General features: G+C 42.2%; 1 pseudogene; it reads right to left on the bottom strand.

The window, feature by feature from the left end:
- Nucleotides 1–677: 677 nt before the first annotated feature.
- LOC113617690 (60S ribosomal protein L7 pseudogene) lies at nt 678–1,444 on the bottom strand (annotated as a pseudogene).
- Nucleotides 1,445–8,752: the final 7,308 nt, after the last annotated feature.

The raw sequence follows: 8,752 nt of genomic DNA, 5'->3' as shown, positions 1-8,752 counted from the left end.
ATGGAATAACACAATACCTATGAGATGCTGAGTTCCTTCATGGCCATGTGGATGGCCATGAAGATAGAAGGGAACACCACTACCTTTACCTTCATATTTTCCAGTCCCCAAACCCTCTTAGACAATACTCCTTGTAGGGCAGTAATGCTCTCCTGGCTACCCTCAGAATCTAGGCAACTTAAAACCATTACTTCTGATGTGAACTCCTCACAGGTACAGTCAGGTCTGCTATAATGCTTGTCTTGAAAACACAAATTTGTTCCAATGTGATTGATATATTAGGAAACAACATATGAGTATAATGGAAATTTGCCTTGGCCTATGTGAGATCTTATGAGCAAGAAACACGAGGTGAAAGCAGAAAATCATCCAGCCAGCTGAACTGAGGTGCCTGGGAATACACAAAATGCACACACACGCTCTCCTCAGATATCTACCAGCTACCTCAGTTTACTGTGTATGTTGAGTTGTGCCCATCCACATCTGGTGTTAAAATTTTTCCTCTGATTTTAGATAACTTACCTTCCTAACACTGTACAATGAATTACAAGCTGCAACCCTTCCAATGCCTACTCCCTCAAACAAATTTCAAATCTTTTTTTAAGGTAAAGTGACATATTTATTGTATTATTTATGAATTTCCTTTTCTTTTTCAACTTGAAAGCAGTCATTTTTTGTTAACTGACCAGATTATAAAAATAATCATGGGAGGCACCATAGTTCATCCTTCTAAGAAGCCTGTTGATCCGGTCTCCCCTGTTGCCAGCAGCTCTGCCTTCTACACAATGCAATGCCTTTCTCTCCATTCCACCTTATGAAGAAGATAATTTGAAAGACCACAGGAAGATGTTTGCATTTTCCGACAGTATGGGTCTCATGAATCAGATCCTCCATGCAGATGATTTCCTATTTACCAAGAGATCGAGCAGTCGAAGTGTTATCTGTTGGGACAATCGCCTTCTTGTTGATCTTGCTATAACCGCGCTTGTAGATCAATTCTTTTACTGATTTGTTTCAGGTATCCCATACAGTATATGGCTCCACAGTCAGCATGTTAACTGAGCTTTACTGAGCTTAACAAAGGTGCCACTGAGGAGCTGAAAAAGGTAAAGAAGATGGAACACCTTTCAGATCTTTGGGCTCACACCGTTGATACCCTGATCCTAAAGACAAATGCTCATTTGGGTTCTAGAGTTACACAGAAGTTACCCACTTTTCTTGCCATCTTTGCCAGTCAAATCTCACTTCTGTACATCTGCCTATTTTCCTTATTATGGTGCTTAGCTTTTTCATAGATAAGCTTCCTCCTTGCCTTTTGAAGCATCTTTTGGGCAAACTTCTTTCTCAGGTGCATGATCTTCAGCTCTGCAAAAGTCCTTTGCTTTTTCTTGATGGTATCGGGCATAGCAGAAACCTTTTTTCCCTTCTCTTCTATACCCTCCATGATTCCAGCCAGAAAAGAGGTTACTTATAAATTTCTTAACCATTTAACATGTGTAAAACTGTGCTACCGTTTTTATTAGGTTCTTATATCTTTTTTTTTTAATGTGTCACTGGTGAGGTTTTGGAGTGTTGTCTCCCTGAGCGCATCTTTTCCCATAAGCCCTGTGGGTTTTATTGCACTATTATTGTGCATAGCATGGTGATTTTTATGAAGGCATGTGTCATATTATAGCAGAACTTTATTAAGAGTGTGGGTTAAACCCTTAAAAGACTAATCTTGGGTCTAACAGCTGTTGGTGCGCACACACACACACACACACACAGAGACACACACAGCCTTGTTTAAATACAGTTGACCCTTGAACAGTGTAAGGGTTAGGGGTGCTGACCTTCTGCACAGTAAAAAAAACCTGAGTATCATTTATAGTTGGCCCTCCTTATTGGCAGTTCCTCTATATCCACTGTTCCATATCCATGGATTCAACCAATCAATATTAGTACTGTAGTCTTTACTACTGAAAAACAATCTGTGTATAAGTGGACCCGTGCAGTTCAAAACTGTGTTGTTCAAGGGTCACCTGTTCTACTAGGCAGGTATCCTGTCATATGAGTTTGTTTCTGGGATGACGGGAGAATAAAGTATCCATTTCAGAGTCAGCCCACACAGTGGTTCTTAGTTGCAGGATGTGGATCCCTTGTTCCCTCTGACTAACGTTGGATGGGATGGAGACCATTATCACTGGCCACCAGCAAAGACAAGCATTAAATCAGTTCACACATAAATGGGTCAGGCTTACCAATGACCCACCCTCTTGGCATCTTAAGTGCTAGAAACAGTATAGGTCAAAGCATGTTCCATCGTGGCCTGCATCAGAATCACCCGGAAGACTGAACAGAAAGAAGATTCCTCGACCTCACTCCAGATCTTCCAAATCAGAGCCTCTAGGACTTACTAAGGAATCAGGAATCAGCATTCTGACACTCAGTGATCCTCATACACCCTGAACTTTGGGAACTACTGGACTAGGATGTCTGGCTAAACAAGGCATACAAATGTAGAGCCAGGTTCCCAGGCACTTGATATACAGCCAAACAACATTTTACCTAAAACAGCTGGCTTTTACTCTATTTTAAATCATTATTTTCCAACTACAATGGCTTTTGTCCAGTTTTAGACCATTATTGTTGAGGATTTGTCATGGGTGCCACCTGTTAACCTGTTATGAGGAATTGGGGGTTGATAGAAAGAAAGGAAAGTACCAGAGAGGCGTTTGACATATTACAGAGTGTTGTTCTGTAGCTTGTTCATTAAGTTCATATCCCATCTGCCTATCAAATTTTTTTTAGAACTTTGAATTAAATTTCTCTGGTGTGTTCTGAAGCAAAGACAGGACATCTGTAGCTTCCTAATGAATCATTTCTCTCTTCTATAATCTAGCCACTGATAAACTGGCACTAAGTTCTGTATTTGTGTACAAGATGGGTTGGGAACAAAACAGCAGTTAAAAATTGCAGAGCTATTATGAGTGCATTAAAGGAATATAATTATTTTTCTGGAGTACACAGCCATTATTATAATGTTCCATACAGTAATGCCTTGTAATCTGCCTCAAGTGTTAATGTGATGTTTAACATGTTTTACCTTGGAAAGTATTTTATTATGATTCAAGTCACAGGTAAAGTAATGAAAGATCTTAACTCTCTCCTTTACAGCCCCAAATAAATATTGTAAAATAACTCTAGTACTTAGTATGCTGAGAGGAAAAAAGCAAGTTCTAGCTTCTAGTGTGTGCAAGAGGACACTGTAATAAAGAGGTGTTTCTGAAGAAATGATGCAAATGGACATGAAAGTACAGAACTAAGATGGATTTGCTTTGTCTCTTTTGAAATTGTTGAAACAAGAAGGACCAAGATGAAATTTATTATGCATGCTTTGTAAAATGGCACGAGGTATCACAGAATTAGCATGAGAATTACCTAAGTGCTAGAAACCTCCATTCCCAGAAGTTCTGTTGATGATTCATCTTGCCCACCCTTTTCTAAATAAGACTTGACTTGTTCAAGAATTGTCACTTTCTCATGGCATGACAAGTGTCAAGCTTGTATTTAAGAGTAAAATGCCATGATATCTACACTTACTTTCAATTAATGTCCAGAGAAAGAAAAAGAAAATATGGCAAAATATTAACCATTGTTGAATCTAAGAGGGTGGTATATGGTTGTTCACTAAACTATTCCAACAACTTTTCTGAATGGGGGAAATTTCTCAGAGTACAAATTTGGAGGGAAAAAAAAAAAAGGAATGCACAATGTAGCCACTTAAGGTCAATGAAAATATTTATAGTCACTCCAGAAACCCTTGAAATCATACCCAAGCCTGTGAGTACGATTCAGTGTGTAATTCTGGTTTTATGATTTGGCATGGCACTCCTGTAAAATTATGACTGAAGAAGAAGGAAGTGAAACTTGATAACTGCCCTACCCACTGTAATTCTTTTTTTTTTTTTTTTTTTTTTTTGCGGTACGCGGGCCTCTCACTGCTGTGGCCTCTCCCGTTGCGGAGCACAGGCTCCAGACGTGCAGGCTCAGTGACCGTGGCTCACAGGCCCAGCTGCTCCGCGGCACGTGGGTTCCTCCCGGACCGGGGCACGAACCCGTGTCCCCTACATCAGCAGGCGGACTCTCATCCACTGCGCCACCAGGGAAGCCCTGTAATTCTTTTGATACTGAGTATATTCCCCTCCGGAATGTGACTTGTGTAGTAAATGTTACAGTGGTTTTCTACTTCAGGCCCACGCTTATAAGATTATTTCTCTTTCTGTGGTTGACTAAAAACTGAGTTGTCGTAATGTGATCAAAATTAGTTTCTGTAAAGAACAGGTTTTACGTAAGTCTTCAAACCAGTTAGATTCTAAACTAGGAAATGTTTATAAATAGACGGATCCATGAGTAAAAGTTCATTTATCAGAATAAATGACAAGGTGGATTTATTTATGGAGTAAAATCATGGAATCAAGATTTTCTCCTACAAGAGTCATAGATGTTTTTATGTTGTGTATGTTTATATTTGTTTCTATATGTTATGTATGTTTCCATTTCAGGAACTTGAAGCAACTAGTTAATCTCAAATTCTCTCTTCCTCTCTCCCTGGCACCATCTGTCTTCTCCAAGCCCTATTACTTCTATCTCAGACTCTCATACTTGAAATGTAGCTCTGGGCAGAAGACCATATCTCATCTGCAGAATGAGGCGGAGGGCTAATGTACCTCACAATCCTCCTGGATCCCATAAGAGTTCAGCCTCATTTTCATTTGCCAGATAATTGTGTTGTTTACTCTCCTCACTCCCTGGGAACCCACCAGGCTCATGATCTCTCCAATCAATAATTTAAATCCTCCCTTCTCTGAAACAGGAACAAGGAGATTCTCTCTCTCTCTCTCTCTCTCTCACTCTCTCTCTCCCCTCTCTTCTCCTCTCTCCCCTACCAGTTTCCATTTCCATAGGTCCAACAAATGACCACTTCCTGAGTTTCTAAACTTAGCTCTTAGGCTACCTGACCTATTAACCCTTTCACAGCTGGCTCCCCTCTGCACCTGCTGGACCCATTATAGTTCTACATTCCATGTAAACCAAAAGATTCTTAAAACATGCTTGGTAAATGCTGGTTTCCCGTCTCCTAGGAATGCAAGTTCACGACAGGTGATGTGCCTAATGGGGTCAGCTGGACCTAGTTATATTCTCTACTGAATTCCTAAGGTATAGCCCCGAGACTTCCCGGTTACCAAATGTTTCCATCTACCTCACCATGAGCAGCTGGTTCCAGATGCACGGTTAAAGTTATGACCAGACATAGAAACACCTGTGCATAGTTTCCTAAAGCACCTTCAGGATGACAGGTATTGTGTATGCTTATCTGCTGCTGCTATTATTAGAAGTACTTCATACTGACTAAGCTGATGTTGAGGATGAAGTGGATTAAGATTTATGGAGTCTGAGTGGTAAACACGTGACATACGGCTCTGCGGGCAGGCTGGGTGGTGTGCAGTTTTATTCAGCACCACACCTCAAGTGCTCATCAGGGCAGCCTGCGTTAAGGGCATTTTCTAAGCAGCAGAAAGGCAATTCAGATGTTTGAATGACTCATCCGATTGACCTTCCACCACAGCCCAACTCTCCTCAGGGGATGGGCAGGCTGACAGCAAAATGCCACAGGGAAACACACTGGAGGGGAAGCAAGGGAACCACAGATGCCCACAACTGGGTAGATGAATCACTGGGTCCCTCTGTGCCTTCGTTAACCTGTGAAGTTCACGGACAACAGCACCTGCCTCCTACTTGCCTTGGGAGGTTGTTTTGAGGACTGCAGGCAATGCTGGCCAAGTGCTTAGAACTCTGGAAGATACTAGAATTCAGACGAATGGAATGCCAAGTCACAGTAGACACATTGAACCCTAGGTCCTTCCCTACATCGACAGAGGCATGTCATTTATGTCATTTGTTAATGCAAATGTCTTTACATTTTGATCAAATTAATAACTAAAGAGCCACTAGATAACCAAGCACTCAACTACGTTGTGATGTGACTGACCCTCTGGTGGAGTCCTAGAGGTGGGGGAAGAGAGAAAGCAAGGGCCCTTGAGATGTGCGTGCTGGAGTGTGTAATCTTACGAACTACCTCTGTTCAGAGTGGGAGAGCACCAATGAATAGATACAGCAGGTTCCGTCCTATTTCGGCAGAGACATTTGATGAAAGCCTGTTGAATTGGGCCAGGAGCAGCGTGCATCCACCAGCCGTTCTCTGTAGATTTGACTTGTGGATCTTACCAGCACTCAAGTGGAGGGACAGCAGCACTGAGGGCAAAAAGCACACTCAAGTGTGATCTCTGATAGATCTCACTTCTCCAGAGGATATGTAGAATAAACCACAAATCATAAAACCTGGCCTATGGAAAGAACAAGAACAAGAGAAGGGGCATCATCCTTAGACTCAGACAACTCACAGGCCCCTGAAAAGATTTCCTGCAGGAATCAGGAAAAAATTTGGGACGTTTACCTCCTCAGAAGAATGCGAAGTAACTGACCTCTTTAAAAGAGATTCAGGGCTTCCCTGGTGGTGCAGTGGTTAAGAATCCGCCTGCCAATGCAGGGGACACGGGTTTGAGCCCTGGTCCGGGAAGATCCCACATGCTGCAGAGCAGCTAAGCCCACAAGCCACAACTACTGAGCCCGTGTGCCACAACTACTGAAGCCTGCATGCCTAGAGCCTATGCTCTGCAACAAGAGAAGCCACCACAATGAGAAGCCCGCACACCCCAAGAAGAGTAGCCCCCGCTTGCCACAACTAGAGAAAGCCTGCGTGCAGCAACAAAGACCCAACACAGCCAAAAATAAAACAAATAAATTAATTTTAAAAAATAAAATAAAACAGATTCAGAAAAGCACAGGATGGATGAGATGAAAAGACAATAGAATGAAAGAAAATTGGAGGTGGGTGAATGAAGTCTGAGATAGTGGAACTAAAATCCATAATGGAGGCAATAAAGAACAGAATTGGCAATGCAGCCTCACCTTTCTCAAGGGTAGTTCAGCAACATGTATTAATATTCTTAAATATGTACATGGTCTTTTACTTAACAAGTGTATTTCTAAAAAATTTAATCCAAGGAAATAATAGTACAAATTTACAAAGATGGAAGTATAAGATGTTAATGAGGGCTTTTTTTTTTTTTTTTTTTGCGTTACGCGGGCCTCTCACTGTTGTGGCCTCTCCTGTTGCACGGAGCACAGGCTCCGGACGCGCAGGCACAGCGGCCATGACTCTCGGGCCCAGCCGCTCTGCGGCATGTGGGATCTTCCCGGACCGGGGCACGAACCCGTGTCCCCTGCATCAGCAGGCGGACTCTCAACCACTGTGCCACTAGGGAAGCCCTAATGAGGGCTTTTATCATAGAAAAATGTGTCCACCAATGGAGAATTACTTAACTACATTATGGTATTGATATATCACAATATTAAAGTGAACACAGCATTAATAGTTTTAAAATTCTTTTTCATATTCTTTTCCATTATGGTTTATTACAGGATATTGAATATAGTTCCCTGTGCTATACAGTAAGACCTTGCTTTTTATCTATTTTATATATAGTAGTTTGTCTCTGCTAATCCCAAACGCCTAATTTATCCCTGCCCCACTCCCTCTTCCCTTTGGTAACTATAAATTTGTTTCCTATGTCTGTCAGTCTGTTTCTGCTTTGTAAATAAGTTCATCTGTATCATATTTTAGATTCCACACATAAGTGATATCATATATTTGTCTTCTCTGACTTACTTCACTTAGTATGGTGATCTCTAGGTCCAGGGTACACTTGAACAATACTACTCTTAGATCCAGACAAGAAGTACCTCTGCCCTGGGCTTCATGCGTTAGCTTTGCTCTGCACACCACAAACCCTGCAGATCATAAGCACAGACACACACACACAAATATCAGAGAGCATGCCTGCCACTTAGAATCTGACCATTAGCACTGGCCCAGCACAACCTCTAACCCTAAACATCGGCTCCTGTTCAGCCCCCGGGGAATACTTCCCCTGGCTTACCCTATAACCCCAAAACAAAAGGCAACTGTATCAAAATGCCATGAAGATTTGCAGGTTGCTCTACTGCCAACATTGAAGGCCAGTGTCTTCTTAGAATTCAGGGCAGATCTGAGCAGCAAAAGTTCTTAGGTTAGAAAAAAGACAAATTTGTTAGCTTGTCAAATCCGTCTCAGAGAGCTTGAAGGCAATAACTTCTATAGTGAAGTATGTCCCCACAGTGCCAAGCCTTCTTTGTTTCCTTTGTTTCCCAATTCACAGTTCTGGAGGAACTGACAACTTAATATTGTATTCACAGCAGTCACATGTAGTAGCAGTGCAACACTTTGTAACACTAAACAAGTAGTTTTACCCTTTAATTTATATTGTCTCTCAGACCCCAAACCACCTCCTATATTTTGTTGTGTGAAGCCATTACTGGGACTCTGCAAACTACCTTCCTACTTTCTGCCAAAAGGGAAGACGGCAGGAAGGCTGCAAGGCCAGAGAACGCAGGGACTTGCTCCTCTCTCTGTGTGTTGGGTGTTCCTGGCTGCATCACCTCCACGACAGCCCTTCAATGTGGCAGCGACAGCTGGTTCATGTCCTGCTTTTTGTGGCAGTCCCAGAAACGGCACCACAGCATCCACTAGCCAAGACAACTCTCCCCGTTCAAAGTCTCCACCCCAGTTGTGCAGTGCCCTCCTCCCAGCTTCTAGTTTCTTCTTTGTTCT

Source organism: Aethalodelphis obliquidens, unplaced genomic scaffold, assembly GCF_003676395.1.
Source record: "Aethalodelphis obliquidens isolate GAN/ISIS:26980383/991018 unplaced genomic scaffold, ASM367639v1 scaffold4, whole genome shotgun sequence".
Lineage (NCBI taxonomy): Eukaryota > Metazoa > Chordata > Mammalia > Artiodactyla > Delphinidae > Aethalodelphis > Aethalodelphis obliquidens.
The sequence above is the reverse complement of the archived record's forward strand: the minus strand, read 5'-3'. Positions and strand labels throughout refer to the sequence as shown.